Source organism: Pan paniscus, chromosome 8 (assembly GCF_029289425.2).
Source record: "Pan paniscus chromosome 8, NHGRI_mPanPan1-v2.0_pri, whole genome shotgun sequence".
In the NCBI taxonomy this organism is placed as follows: Eukaryota; Metazoa; Chordata; class Mammalia; order Primates; family Hominidae; genus Pan; species Pan paniscus.
In genome coordinates, this window is record NC_073257.2 from 18,159,110 (window position 1) to 18,174,915 (window position 15,806).

Sequence of the window (15,806 nt, forward strand, 5' to 3'; positions counted from 1 at the left end):
ACTTGAAGGAGACCCCCCACCCATACAAATTCACTCCAAACCACAGACTTGTGAGTTAGGCCTTAGAATCCTAAAATCTGGGGAGACCCTGGGGGCCTTTCTGACTCCAGACCACCCCAACTAGTAAGAACCCTCTTGAGACGTGAAAACCAACAACCAAGAAGTGATGAGGTTGCCTGACCTGTTTTTCTTTTTTTAGGCCTTAAAATAGTTAATAGTGTATGTTATTTGAGCCATAATTTCCTTAAAACATTAAGTTTCTCCATTTACATAATGTATTCGCAATAACAGGCCCAGGACTGGAGATGAGGAGATAATAGGTTCAAGAGTTCAAGTCAAATTCCAACCCTTTCTAGTGCTTAGTTTTGTGGGTAAATCCTGTCCCTTCCGTGGGTCTCCCTCTCTCTCTCTGTATAAACTCAAAGGAGGGGACTAGGGATCATTAAGGTCCTTCTGGTTCTGCGAGTGTCTCATTTATCCTTCCTGGGTTGGTCCAATTCCAGCTTCAGGCGACCCTCAGCAACATGTCTTCTGGCATGGAAAAGCCAGGCTCCTGGAACCTCACTGCCGCCACTGACTCAGTGGGTCTCACTGCTGTGAACTTGGAGTCCACCAAACCACATGCCCCTGAGGGGCCACTGTGTGCCCCACCCCACGGTCACACAACATGCATGGGAGCCTCCCAAAATACAGCCACTCCCACCACCCACCATCTTACCCAGTGCCACAGGGCCCGGGCAGCAGTGAACAGAGGGTGTCGTTGCAACTGGAACTGCAGCACCTTTTCTTCCCCGGATGGATTCTATGAGTTTTCCAACATAGGAAGGGGTGTTGGGCTGGACATGGATTAAAGCGAGGTGCCGCCTGCCATTTCCTGTCCCGAGGAAGCAGAGAAGGAGAGGCCACGTGTCCTCGCCACTGGGCAGGCAGGGTCTTTCCTGACTCCCGGCCATAAAGAAACCAAAATCCCCGGGAATTTTGGGTCCTGAGGAAAGTCAATTTTGTCCTCAGGGGTGAGGCTTGTATCTAGAAGCTTCTTACGTGGTTTCCTGTGAACGCATCTCTGCTTATTCCGTGAGGAAACTGAGGCACGCAGGTGTCCACCTACTCTGTGGCCGTATCAGTCAGGGGCTGATGCATACACAAAAGGGGACTTTCAGAAAGGCAGCAGGCAACCAGGGAGGCAGAGCTGTGCACCAGAAGGAAACCCGCTCCTTCCTGAAAGGTAGGCACAGGATGCCATCAACTGGGGAACCCCGGGGGGTACAGGCCCCACCCTGTACCCCCTCCTTCGTTTTCCGTACACTTGATGTGTCCTCAAAAGCATGTTTGGACTCAAGTCTGACTCCAGAGGGGGTCCTTCCAGAGCCACCATTTCTCCTTTTTCAAAGGAAAGGTGGCTCTTTCAGGAAAGCTCCTTCCCCACCCCAACTGTTTCTTAAACCCACTTCCTTTTCTAGGCCAGAACTTCATTTATCTATTTATTTAATTTATTTATTTGTTTGTTTATTTATTTTTTGGTGACAGAATCAATGCAGAGAGCCATGATCACACAAATTGAGAGCTCTGTTGCCCAAGCTGGAGTGCAGTGGTGCTATCTTGGCTCTCTGTAGCCTTGACCTCCTTGGCTCAAGCGATCCTCCCACCTCAGCCTCCCAAGTAGCTGGGACTATAGGCATGCACCATAACACCTGGCTAATTTTTTATTTTTTGTAGAATCATGGTCTCACTATGTTGCTCAGGCTGGTCTTGAACTCCTGGGCTCAAGCAATCCATCCACCTTGGCCTCCCAAAATGCTAGAATTACAGACATGAGCCTGCACCCAGCCCTGGGCCAGCATTTTCATGCCCAGTTAACAGCCTGTGGGGCTGGGCAGGAGCTGGGCATGTGTGCACCCCACACATACAAAGTCTCCACCTACCTCTCGGTCAGGCCATCCCTTAACGTTGCTCCCCTGTGATGTGGTTTCTCCATCTTACGCTGTGGTGACACAGGGCTCCCCCACCAACCCACGGTCACTCAGCAATGGCCTGTGGGGTAGGTGCTCACACCCCCGAGGCTCCAGGAGGGCACCCTGGGCACCTGCAGTGACTTCTCTTATTGTAGATGTGGTTTCGAGGATGGACGAAAAACCTAAATGAATCCTTTCAGAGGGAAACTTGGGGCTTTGCTCTATGTTTAGGGGAAGGTTCACTCTCAAACCCTGGCCTGCCGTGAGGGCAGATGTCTCCCTCCTCCTGCATGTGAACAAGGACGCACGTGGTCCAGGAGGGGCTGGCAGCCACTTTATCACCATGAGGGAAGCAGGCTGAGAGTTAACCTGACCCACAGGGAGCATCACAGATAACTCGACCTGCAGCCTCATAGGATCAAGAGCTTTGGAGAAAATCAACCCAGATGCCTGAACTTCCTTGGTGTGTTTTAGCTGTGGGAGCTGACAAAGCCCTTGTTGACAGTAGTTGGATGTGGATGTTCTGTAACCGGACTGTGAAGCACTCTAATAAAATCACCTTTAGAAACTTTTACTCTTTTCATGGCTTTATGACGACGCAGGAAGTAAAGATGGTGTGCTTTCTACAACAGTAACCCCTCCCTTCCAACCAGATTGCCACACCAAGTCCTCCCACACAGACATTCCCAGGGCACCGGACAGGAGGCCCCAAAAGGCCCATCAGAACAACCCAGCGTGTCCCCACAACATCCAGAGACCTTCCGTGCTCATTACAGATTCTCAGGCAGAAGGAGCAACGTCGTGAAGGAGATACTCCAGGAAGATTGCCTGACAGCATTCACTATGCAGAAGCCATTGAGAATCAGAGCCATCGGCTGGGAGGCAGGAACAGTGAGTGATCAGCTGAGGAAGGCCCCGTGGAGGTCAAGGAAGGGGAAGGCATCCCAGAGACACTGCAAGGAGGAAGGGCTGGCAGCATTAGGACAAAGGGGACATGTCAGTCACGGGCACAGAAGAGGGTGAAACCAAAAGGCCACGTATGCTGGGAAGACGAATTGGCAGCTGGGTTCAATGAACCACCATGCCCTCAAGGTTAAAATTCAGAAAGATCTATTTTGGTCTTAGATCACTTGCAGTTTTGTTAGGTTTGTTTTGCCTGATAGGGTGGGCAGGGAGGGGGAGGTTGCATTCGAGTTGTAAGTGGGATGATTTCTGGGAACGAGAGCCTGAGAAATTCCTTCTCTGCTCAAGGCAGCAGGGGCAGAGGAGACAGGATTCCCATGCTTCACTCTCAAACCCCGGCCAGCCGTGAGGGCAGATGTCACCAGTGCCTGCTGCTGGCAATACCACTTGGCTCCTTAAATGGTAAATTCTGCTAAGAAGGTCTCCCTTTTCCAGGAGATATTTTAAAACAAATGCAGTGGACATTTCCCTTCAAAATGAGATGCATTCTGTCAAGCAGCTGGCATTCATTAGGAAACTAGAGACAAAAAGTATCACAATCAAATGACACCATTTGACAGAGGAGGAAACTGAGCCCCAGGAAGTCCAGTGGAAGAGCTGGACCTCCATTCAGCTCTCCTGGGTCCCCCACAAGGGCCAAGGTCACCCGCTCCCCCTGCCATCCCAGCACCATTATCACATACACCACCCATCCCATCACTCTGGAAAGGGCCTGATCTGGACAACGAATTACTTGTCCATTCTGACTCTAACCCACTACCTCCAGGACTTAAGGAACTAGGAAAGCAAAGAATGGAAATCCAGCAAGTCCTCTTCTTTGGGGGCTTTGTTCTATGTCTGGGGGATGTGGAGCCATCTCCCTCCTAGATATGAACAAAGACACATGTGGCCTGGAAGGTGTTGGCAGCCACTTTATCACCATGAGGGAAGCAGTTTGAGGACTCACCTGACCTACAGGGAGAATCACAGATAACTCCACCTGCATCTTCCTAAGAGTGAGAACCTTGGAGAAAGTCAGTTCAAACACTTGCCTTCCCTCAGGAGTCAGTTCTGAGAGCTGCCAAGGAGAGGGCAGGATCAGGGTGAAAAATGACTTGGGTCTCAGACCCAGAACATTCTACTGGCTGCCTCCAGGACTCAGTGGGGGGCTAGGAAGGGTTCTCCATCTTCCAAGGGTGTGGAGTGTGCTGTGGGTCACTCAGAACCTCCCTCTCCTCTTCTGTGATCAGCGGATCTTGTCCAGCCCCTCTCCACTGCTGGCTCACTCAGCGCCCTCCCCCACCCAGAAACTGCTGGGCTCACCTACTGAGCTATGTGATCCCTAAGAAGCTGTCAGAGCTGTACAAGTCTCACAATTCCTTACTCACTAAGCACTGGCAAGCGCAAGCTCCAGGGCGTGGCTGTCAGCACTCTGCACCCTCCTGGAACTGTCGGGGGAGCATACGGTCAGCAGCACCATGCACATCCTTATTGTGCAGCTCAGGAATCCAAAGCCAAGAACAAGACGGTGAAGACAGCCCAAGAAGGCTTTTCGGTGCAGTCAATGTCTGACATTTATGATGCACCCACTCACCGGGGACACTGAGTCACATCTGAGCCTCATTTTTTCTTCTGGGAAGACATGCACACTGCCCGACTCATATCATTCACCTTTGGACAGGCAAAGGAGGGAAGGCGGCAAGGCAGGTGCTTCTTTCTAAAAAAAAAAAAAAGAAAGAAAGGATAGAAAGAGAGAAAGAAGGAGGGAAGGAAGGGAAGGGAAGGGAATAAGGGAGAAGGAAAGAAAAAGAAGGAAAGAAAGGAAGGAAAGAGAGAGAAAGAAAAAGAAAGAGAAAAAGAAAACAAAAGAAAGGAAGGAGAAAGGAAAGAAAGAAAGAAAAAGAAAGAAGAAAGAAAGAAAGAAATCAAGCAAGCAAGCACGCACGCACGGCCCAGGAAGAGAAAACCAGTGAGTCCTCTCTAAATGGTGAATCAGAGTCAGTGGCATAGCCAGGGACAAAGTCCAACTTGCCTCTGCCCGGATCTCCGTCTGCTGCCATCTCCGGAGGCCACACGGCCTGCCCCTCCCCTGCCCGCTCCTCATTCTCTGACGACAGGTGTGTATGAGTGGCTACTCACCACTCTGACAGCCTCTCAGCAGCAGACTGTACCCTGGGTTTGCAGGTAGAGCCTGAGTTACACCTCCTGAATGCATTACACATCACAACACTGTCACCACACTCTCTTTTGACCTAAAGAAACCCTGCACTGGGTGACCTGCAAGAAGCCATCTGCCTCTGATGCTTCTAGGTTAGGCAGCAGGGCTGGGACAGTGGTAATATAAACCCCTTCTTTCCACTGGGGCCTTTTGGTTTCAGTCCTTGGAAATATTATTTGTAAAAGAACTTAAAATGCACTCGCTTTGGGGAAATGCTCAGATTCAGGAGACCCCCCGATGGGACATGGAGAGAAGCCGGGGTCCTGGGGAGGCACCACCTGCCTTGCCTCTTTCCGCACCCCAGCACCCAGCCCAGGCCTGGCGCACAGCAGGGAGGGCTGGCTGGATGCTTCCTAAGTGAGTGGTTATTCTGTAAGTGGATACAACCAATGTGCCGGCCAAACAGATGCACCGGAGCCTCTAGGTGCTTAGGTTTGGTTCACGGTCTTGCAGGCATCCATTGATTGGAATATATGTAGACTTACTTTTTTTTTTTTTCTTTTTTTGAGAGGGAGCCTCTCTCTGTCACGAGGCTGGAGTGCAGTGGCGCGATCTTGGCTCACTGCAACCTCCACCTCCCAGGTTCAAGCAATTCTTCTGCCTCAGCCTCCCGAGTAGCTGGGATGACAGGTGTGCACCACCACGTCCAGCTAATTTTTGTATTTTTAGTAGAGACGGGGTTTCACCATGTTGGCCAGGATGGTCTCGATCTCTTGACCTCGTGATCCGCCCACCTCAGCCTCCCAAAGTACTGGGATTACAGGCGTGAGCCACCACACTTGGCCTCTAGTGCAGGGGCTACCAGGTGACCAGAGTTTTTATTCTTGGTCACTTTAGCACAAAAATAGAGAAAAGTGACCTCAGTGAACCTTATCTGTACCTCATTTCATCCTTGCAGACATCCCCAGGCTCTGCAGGACCAGCGAGTGAGAGGAACCACGCACATACCTGGCAACAGCAGTCTGGGGTTGGTGTGCCCGTCTGTAATGGCTGCATGTGGTACATTTGATTCTATGAGTGCATGTCTAATGTGAGTTTCAGGAAGGCGACAGCTGTGCCATGAAGAATGGATGACTCACCTCTCTGCACCAGCCTCGCCAGCGTGCAGGCCTGTGTGGTGCCGTCCAGAGCCCAGGGCTCAGCATCAATGAGGAACGCACGTACCTAAAGTCAGCTTCCCATTCCAGCCCTTCCCCACCCAGCTTCTACTGACTTCCAACCACTGCGAAGAGAAACATGTTGTCTCTGGCTAATTCCCTCTCTCGACCTTCTTAGGCAAACCTCCAGGAAAGGCTGCAGAAGGGGACCTGTGTGGTTTGCAGATGGCATCAGAAGGCTGAGAGACAAGTGTCCTCCAGCCTCACCAGCCAGATTTCCTGTGCCCTTCCCATCTCCACTTCCCCACCCTGCAGGCTCCCTGCAGGCAACCTTTCTGTCCCCTTCCCTCCTCCCCCACTATGTTTTCCTGCCCCTTATTCATCATTCACTGGACATTTTGAGCACCCATCTTGGCTAGATTTCAAGGCACTGAGGATGCAAAAGGAGAGTCAGGCATTGTCCCTGCCCTCAAGGTGAAAGCTGGGGCTCAGCTGGGAGAAAAGAACCTGCCTTCAAGTGACGTCAAAAGTTGCAGGGGTGGCCAGGCATGGCGGTTCATGCCTGTAAATCCCAGCACCTTGGGAGGCCAAGGCGGGAGGATCAGTTGAGCCCAGGAATTCAGGACCAGCCTGGACAACATGGCAAAACCTTGTCTTTACAAAAAAATACAAAACAAAAACAAACCAAAAAAAAAAAAAGCCAGGCACGGTGGCACACACCTGTAGTCTCAGCTACTTGGGAGGCTCAGGTGGGAGGATCACCTGAGCCCAGGAGATCAAGGCTGTAGTGAGCCGAGATCACACCACTGCACTCCAGCCTAGGCTACAGAGTGAGATCCTATCTCAAAAAAAAAAAGAAAGAAAGAAAAAAAGAAAAGAAAGCTGCAGGGGAGGGTTCAGGGAAGCTGTGTAGAAGCTGAGTCCCTGTCCACTTCTTTTGTCTGTGAGCAGTCTGAAGACTTGGCCGATTGAGGGAAATCTTTACTGCTTTGGGTCTTACTTGGAAACCCGAAGGCTTAGCTGGGTATGAGGCTGCAGCAGTCCTGGTTCTGCTATCTTAAAAGTATGTCTGTGGGCCAGGCATGGTGGCTCACACCTGTAATCCCAGCACTTTGGAAGGCCGACGTGGGCAGATCACCTGAGGTCAGAAGTTTGAGACCCGCCTGGACAACATGGTGAAACGCCGTCTCTACTAAAAATACAAAAATTAGCCCAGCACGGTGGTGTGTGCCTGTAGTCCCAGCTACTTGGGAGGCTGAGGCAGGAGAATTGCCTGAACCCGGGAGGCAGAGGTTTCAGTGAGCCGAGATTGTGCCACTGCACTCCAGCCTGGACAGAGCAAGACTCTGTCTCCAAAAAAAAAAAAAAAAAAAAAAAAATGGCTCTGTTTCATGACCTGGGCCTACCCCACCCTCCACCGGGAAAAGTTCTTCAGCACTAGGCCCCATGGGAGACGGACTCCGAAGTCCCCTCCAGTTCTCTGCTATACTCACCTTCTCCTCCCTGCAAGCAAACAGAAGGAAAGATGCACGTTTCCAAGGGCGGGCAGAGGTCTCCAGTCCCCTCCACGACCACACGGTTTCCTCCTCTGCAGCCCTACTCCAGTGAACCCCGGGCTCTGTGTGACACCAAAGGCTGGGGTGAGAGAAGTGCTACCCCCTGCTCCCCAGCCTAAGCGCCTGGATGGGGGACTAGGGGCCAGAGGGGGACGCAGGTCCCAGCTCCCATCTGTGCCGGGGCACAAGGCACTCCTTCCCCTAGGCAGGAAGCATTTGCTCCCCTAAGCAGGTCTTTCTTCCAGAAGCCTTGCTTATCACAGGCAAATTCATCCACCCTGAAGCTGCAGGTCATAGTGGGGGCAGGGAGGAGATTTATATGGCCTTCTAGCTAAAGCTTGGGACCACTCTGTGGAAGGTTTTTCAGGAAATCAAGGTCTGCCAGGAACCAGGAACCTGGTTGTGTTTAGCTGTGCACACTGGCCTTGACGGTCATGGAACAGTCCAGAAATGCACCACCCTGATCCACCCTAGGGCCAGTATTTTGGTTAGGTGTGTTTTGCACCATCTCATCAGTAACCCTGTGGTTTCCAAATGCCTCCTCCCTGCCCCTGTTCCACTAGGGCCCTCTGCCTGGGGCCAAAATAAACACTGGGAATTGGAACAGAGGAGGACTTTTCCAAGGGAGCGGCCACTGCCTCTCTTTCTCCACAGAGCCACCACCTGCATTTTAGCTGCTCACGCCAGCTGAGCTAAGGGCCAGCTCCAGCTCCTGGTTGCTAAGATTCCTCCAGTTTCCTTAGATTGTCAGCCTGGGACATGCCAATGTGTTTCATCTATCTCAAACCACAGAGCGCCATAATGAACAGACACATGGAGAAACTGGTGTCTTTCCCCCACCATCCCAAATGTGGGTCTCTCCGCCCACCAGCCTGGGAAACAAGGGAAAATGATTAACAGACACTCTAATTAGGGCATGGTTGAGCCTGTGGGGATCAAGGATGGGCTTTGGTTTCCTTGGGGAAGAATGTTGCTTTCACTGTGCTGGATAAAGTGCTGGAATTTCACAGATCTCAGATTTCATAACCAAAGCTGGGATTCATTCCATGCTTTCCTGTAGTAACCAGACTCAAGCTATAGAATCTTAACTAAGTTAACAGATACATCCCATCCTTACCAAGATTTGGAAGGGACCCTAATTAGCAATTCATTGTCATTCTTCTTGGTTGTGGTGTTTTAGCCATATCTTCTTTTCTTTTTTTTTTTTTTTTTTTTGTGATGGAGTCTTGCTCTGTCACCCAGGCTGGAGTGCAGTGATGCAATCTCGGCTCACTGCAACCTCTGCCTCCCGCTTCAAGCAATTCTCCTGCCTCAGCCTCCTGGGTAACTGGGAATACTGGCGCACGCCACCACGCCCTGCTAATTTTTGTATTTTTAGTAGAGACAGGGTTTCATCATGTTGGTCAGGCGGGTCTCGAACTCCTGACCTCAGGCAATCCGTCCGCCTCGGCCTCCCAAAGTGCTGGGATTACAGGCATGAGCCACCGTGCCTGGCCCTTTCTTCCTTCCTTCTTTCCTTCCTTTCATTGTTAGCCCAAATGTCCATTTTGTTTCCCAAAGTATTCAGATAGAGTAAGTTACTAAACCATTTGGTCACTTTTTCTGTTCGTCATTCAATGACCACAGTCAGCAGGTTAAAGCCAGGCTCTAACTTAAACACAGAGGCTACTTCAGTAGGCCTGTTTTTCTCAGAAACATGAACATCTTCACTGAAAAGCCGTAGTTAGGTTCCTGTACGCGTCATGTTGTATTGACGCAGGAGGACGTCTAAACCTAGCCCAAAGCTTTAGGAAGAAGCAGCTCTCAGGGAGGATGCTGAAAAGCGTCCAGGGAAAGCACAGCATGACCGCAGCAGGCACCCACAGACCCAGCATCAGAGCGCAGCTCCGTGAATGGTAATTGATTCCACGGTGACTGCAGGCCAGGCCTGTGCTGAGCAAGTTTATATTTTATTTCATTCTCCCAACAGCCTCTGAAATATTTTTATCTCCATATCCAAACCCATGCATTCAGACGCCCAGCCCCGTCCAGCCTGGCCTCTCTGGTGTCCAGGCTTGGACTCTTAACCACTGGGGTCCTGGGTTTGTCATCTGACTCCCAGACTCAGGGACTGCTGATAAGCTTCTTTTCTTCCAGGGTTTCAGCCTCCTTGTTTTGCAGTGGGTATCATGGTCAGCCATTCACCCAGGGAACATCCACGGCCCGTGCCTGGCACCGCACTTAGGTAGCCAACGGGCCATGCTCTGAGCAGACTCTGGGTTGTTACAGAGATTAAGTGAGCTGATGTCCAGGGGTCACTCAGCACAGTGCCTGCCCATAGCTGGCACCCTGGATGGCAGCTAGCACGGCAGCTCCACAAAGCCTTCCAGGACCCCTAGACTCTCTTCTTCTGCACCAACTCCAGGACTTCATTTAGCCCCTATCATAAGCGAAACTCTGCCCCTGCTTGCTAAGGCCCAGCTCTGACGCACCTTGTGTCAATGGTCAGTGTCTGGCAAAGGGCTTGTGGCAGAGAAGAGGCTCCAACATGTGGGTGGTCGGCTCCCCGAGTGCCGCCGATGCCCTGAGTGCCGTCCACCCCCCGGAGTGCCGCCCGCCTCGCTGAGTGCTGCCCACTTCCCCGAGTGCCGCCCGCCCCGCCGAGTGCCGCCCACACCCCGAGTGCCGCCCACCCCCCCGAGTGCCGCCCACCCCGAGTGCCGCCCACCCCGAGTGCCGTCCACCCCGCCGAGTGCCGTCCACCCCGAGTGCCGCCCACCCCCCAAGTGCCACGCACCCCCCCGAGTGCCGTCCACCCCCCCGAGTGCCGTCCACCCACAACACGGTGCTGCCTCTCTTGCCAAGGCAAATGGAGACACCCTTTGGTACAGAATGAAACCGTTCTCTTTGAAGAACTGTGTGTTTCCCCCCCAGTCATTTTTGTCCTGGGGGAGTCAAGTGTTTTTACGGACCCTTGAAGCTTGAGGACACTCTGGCATCACCCATTGTTGGGGTGATTTTCTGGTGATTATCAGTGAGCAAACTTCAAGGCCAGCTCCGATTAGGAAAATCTGCCAAGTGTGAGTTTCCTTGGAGCTAGGACTGGGCAGAGACCCCTGGCCCTTGGTCGGTAGGGAAGCTGGGGGATTTGGGGGGTAAGTAATGAGATCATGTCTGCAGAGGCCCCCAGCCTCTTGGAAGAAGATTCCGCTGTAATTTCTTGGAAAAAGCCAACTCCTTCCAGCCCTTTCTGCTCACACCATCTCAGTTTTCCTGTCTGGCTGCAGCCACCAACAGCAGCCACAGGATCTCGCCAAATTTCCATTTACTTGCTCTCTGGTCTTCTCATGCTGGCGCAGTCCTCCCCTCCGGACCACGAGAGCCAAGTGTAAATTGTGTGGTCCCAGCAATCATTCAATCCTGCAGATAGCTGTGTTAAGGGTGTCTGGGGACCTGGGGAAGGAGTGTGTTTTGTGTTTTGTTTTTATGCATTTCCTCACTCTGTCTGGATATGGGGATCTGGGGAGGGAGAGAGAAGGTAGGCTTTCTTCACAGGGGATGCTTACCTACTGGGGAGCACAGCAATCTGGGCTTTGGGGGCCTCCGTCGGCCCTCAATGATGTGTGGTTTCCCTCATTGGCCTTCACTGGGGTTCCCCTCAGTGCACTAAGGTGGACATGGGTGGAAAAGCCCTGTGGCCCCCTAAACAAATCGACCCCAGATGCCATGGGACAGGGTTCCAATCCCGCCTCTCATGTTGGTTTTCTTGGTGATGAACGACAAATCCCTTTTCATTTCTAGTTCTGATCTCCTCATCTTGGAGGTGCTTGTCCCTGTCTGGCATCCCACAATTTTCTATGGGAATGTGAAGATGCTTCAGTGGGGCTGCTGCCCTAAGGAGCATCTGGGGCAGGTGGACCAGGGTGGATGCATCAGTCATGAGGACAGTGAAGGGCCGCGGATGCGGCAGTAGAGAGGAGGGCTGGCTGGAGAAGATGGGAGAGTGGCAGTTCCCATGCAGAACAGCAGCAGGAGGGCCAGGGAAGATGAGCTGGACAGGTAAGTATGGCAGGCAAGCGGGTAAGCAGGTGAGCAAGTAAGCAGGTAGGCAGGTGGGCAAGTGGGCAGGGATGCAGGCGGGCAGGTAGGCAGGGAAGCAGGCCCTTGAATATTGTGCTAAGGAGTTTGGGTTTTACCTTGAGGATGAAGAGTTCTTAGCGGGTTGTTGGTGGAGCCTGGCAAAACCAGAGGCACAGAGATGCTGCCAACTCATCTTGCAGAGCACGTCTCAGACATTCCTAGCAAAGAGAAGGCCCTGGGAAATCCAGTGACTCTGAAACCTTCATGCAGAGATGTGCGTGGAGATCTCTAGAAAGGGCTGGAGCCAGAGGGATAATTTCCGAAAGCTTCACAGATGCTGTGCTTCTGAGCAAAGTCCACACTCTGCATCTGGGCAGTGCACACGCAACCATGAACCAACCACACCACTCTGTGCAAGGACCTCAGCTCCTCGCCCAAACGCTGCAGGGCAAGCCCAGGCAGGGCTCAGCATTCCACTCTGAAGGTGAAGCCATGTGCTTTAAAAGAAGGCAGAGGCTCTGTGGCTATTTCTCTTCCCCTCGCTGGGAGGTGGGACAGGGTAGTGGTTAAGCGTGGGTTCCATCATTCAACATCTAGGTGGCAATCCCAGCTCTACTGTTTAACAGTGTGTGCCCTTATATGCATTTCTTAATTTCTCTGGGCCTGTTTCCTCATTATCAAACTCAGGATTGAGCGGATTTCTCTACTCTCTACACCTAGAGAGTAGTGGGTGTACCTCACTACATGGCTCGTCAGAAGACTACAATAAAATGTGCTGTTATGATGATCTGTTTCTCCAGCACTTTTCTTTTAAACTGTCTGCAAAGTTGAATAATAACAACAGGCCTTTTAAGAATATTGGAGGTAGGAACTACAATGATTCCCAAGCTGCTGATGAGGAACTGAGCCTCAGAGGGTTAATAACATCCCAGGATCTCATGCCCCCAAAAAGGGCAAGGCTCGGGAGGTGGAAAGACTTCTCATCACCAAGTATCACAGGGAGAAGGTCAGCTCCAGACTGAGCCTTAAAAAGTGTGTCTTGTTCAGGAAGGAGGCTGAGAAAGTGGGTGGCCACGTGCCCGGGCCCTGGAAGGCTCCCTGGACCAGGGCCTCACGGACAGACTGAGAAAGCCGCTTCTGGCCCGGGTCATGCCTGCAGGGCCCTCGCTAGCCTATGAAACCCCACGGGCCTGCACGCTTCCTCCACAAGCTGTGAGAGGCATCAGTATGTCCTCTCCGGAGTGACAAATGACACTCGACCCCGAGGCCCACGCAGGCTCGGTAATCAGTGACAGCTGCAGCAGCTGTTCTGCTGGCCAGGGGTCAAGGTCCCAGGCAGCTTATCCTTATGGGGTATAACCTGATTGCACTGCAGCTCTGAGCTGCCCCAGGAGCCCCGTGCACAGAGCCTGAGACTATGTCAAGTCCATCTGTCAATCTGGAAGAGCCCATCTCTCAATCTACGGAAAGAGACCGGAACAGTGCAGGTGCCCACTCAGTGCTGAAATGATCAAGGAGTAAATGAGTGAGTGAGTGAAGGAATGCATGAATCCTTCCACCTCTTCCCTCGTAAGAGACAATCTCCAAGCAGCAATTGCCCCAGCCTCATGGGCTTTTCCAGAACTGTGAGAAGAAAGGAGCTGCTCAGTGTCAGGGACACCCCTCCAAGTCCCACAGATCACAGTAGCAGGCATCTGACCCATGCCAGACCTGTCCTCCTGCAGGGAGCACACATACCCACCTGCCCCTGTGTGGTCGGCAGCCATGCCCCTGAGCCCTAGAGGCAGCGGGGAACAAGATCTCCAAGCCCCAGCTCCACACTGATGGCTGCTCCTGGACAAGGATGCAGGGACCTGGAAAGAAAGCACAATCCCCCACCAAAGGAAGCGGAGGGGCCGGGATTTGAGGTTACAGCATGGAAGGAAAGAGCTGAGCTTCAAAGGCCGCAGAAGAACAGGCGGAGTTAACAGGAAAAACCACAGTCAGGCCCTCTGGGAGAGGCTGGGGTTGCATGGAGGGCTGAGGAGGGGGAAGAGGGGCCAGGACTGGCAAAGGCTGCCTGACAGTCTGCCCTCCAGACAGCCACTTCCTCCCCTGTGCCTGCTCCATGTGGGAAGCCCTATGGGGGCTCAACTTTCAGCCCTGCTTCGGAGTGAGAGGACTGTCTCCTCCCTTGTCGCTCCCCATTCTCACCCCCACCCCCCAACAGAGACCCCTTTCTGCAAGGCCAGGAGTGAGCGCACCACATCAGACCCTTGCATCAGAGCCCTGGCACGTCCTTGTTTTCAGTGGTTTGGAAGTGAATCGTCTCTAGGTTTGTGTTGAGGCCAAGATACATGTTTTTCCTTTTCTCCGCTTTCCTTTCTTGTGCCTTGTTATGACTGGCTTTGGAGCCTGGCTTACAGGGAGGGGGGATGGAGAATGGGCAGGCTGTGGGGGAGGTGGCTGGGGTCCCAGGGAGGGAGGTCTCGGGACACCTGCCCTGCCAAAGTTAAGGCTACTGGGCAGGTGACCTTGGCCTCCAGGTCAGGGAAGCTGGAGGTATCTCATGGGCCACAGAGTCCCAGGATCCACAGAGGAAGGAGGAGGGAGCTGCTGGGAAAGTGGCTTAGGTGGTTGATGAGTGCGTGGGACAGGGGGAGGAGGAAGAAATGGGGAGGCTGCCAGATGGCAGAGGAGGAACCCACACTCCGGAGAAACTCACTTTGTGTTCCAGCCTCCACTCGGAGCCGGGCGTCATCCCGCCCACCCCGGGCTGGGTGTTTCTCCTTCACTTGGGAAAACCAAAAGGCAGAATTGAGGTTGCGGCCTCCAGAGCCCATCAGGACAAAGACATGCCCTGAGCGCCCTGCACCAGCCCTGAGCTGAGTGGCGGCCCCACCAACTGGCCCTTAGGGCTGAAAGCAAGAGCAGGCAAGGGGGCGCTACCCAGGGTCTCGGGGTGCTGTGGAAGGTGCACCCCCACCAGCTTTCCACAGCCACCACATCCCAGGAGAGGCTAAGACACGTCCCAGACCAAACAGAAGACGGGAAAATGCTGGTTCTGAAAAATGTTTACATTCTCCTCCCCAGAATTCCAAGATACTAAGATGTCCTAAAACAAAAAGAAATGAAAAGATAGGAGGGAAAACACCCATTGATGAAAATGATTCATTCCCTCGATACATTTCTACAAAACGAACCCGGAGCAGGACCCAGAACTCTGCGCTCTCTGTCAGCACCCAGCTAACTCCTCCGCACCCCTGTTCGGGGCCGGGTGGCAAGACACCAAGATGGTTAAATTTAAGAGAAGTCACAGGATGGTGGAGACACTTTAAATAACAAGCACCTGGGGAAGCGGTTCATTGCCGAGTCTGGACGAAGCCGCGTGGGAGCCGGGATTGCAGGGCTATGGACACCTGGGGAAGCGGTTCATTGCCGAGTCTGGACGAAGCCACGTGGGAGCCGGGATTGCAGGGCTATGGACACCTGGTGAAGCGGTTCATTGCCGAGTCTGGACGAAGCCACGTGGGAGCCGGGATTGCAGGGCTATGGACACCTGGTGAAGCGGTTCATTGCCGGGTCTGGACGAAGCCACGTGGGAGCTGGGATTGCAGGGCTATAGACACCTGGGGAAGCGGTTCGTTGCCGAGTCTGGACGAAGCCACGTGGGAGCCAGGATTGCAGGGCTATGGACACCTGGGGAAGCGGTTCATTGCCGAGTCTGGACGAAGCCACGTGGGAGCCGGGATTGCAGGGCTATGGACACCTGGTGAAGCGGTTCATTGCCGGGTCTGGACGAAGCCACGTGGGAGCCGGGATTGCAGGGCTATAGACACCTGGGGAAGCGGTTCGTTGCCGAGTCTGGACGAAGCCGCGTGGGAGCCAGGATTGCAGGGCTATGGACACCTGGTGAAGCGGTTCATTGCCGGGTCTGGACGAAGCCACGTGGGAGCCGGGATTGCAGGGCTATAGACACCTGGTGAAGCGGTTCATTGCCGGG

At 53.1% G+C, this 15,806-nt stretch overlaps 1 long non-coding RNA gene across 1 annotated transcript; it reads right to left on the reverse strand.

Moving 5' to 3' along the window:
* Positions 1 to 10,625: 10,625 nt before the first annotated feature.
* Positions 10,626 to 12,217, reverse strand: LOC130540571 (uncharacterized). The gene is made up of 3 exons (XR_008954566.1): positions 11,941 to 12,217; positions 11,311 to 11,410; positions 10,626 to 11,197 (listed from the first exon to the last, which is right to left on the reverse strand). It is a non-coding gene; the product is annotated as an uncharacterized LOC130540571 (long non-coding RNA).
* Positions 12,218 to 15,806: the final 3,589 nt, after the last annotated feature.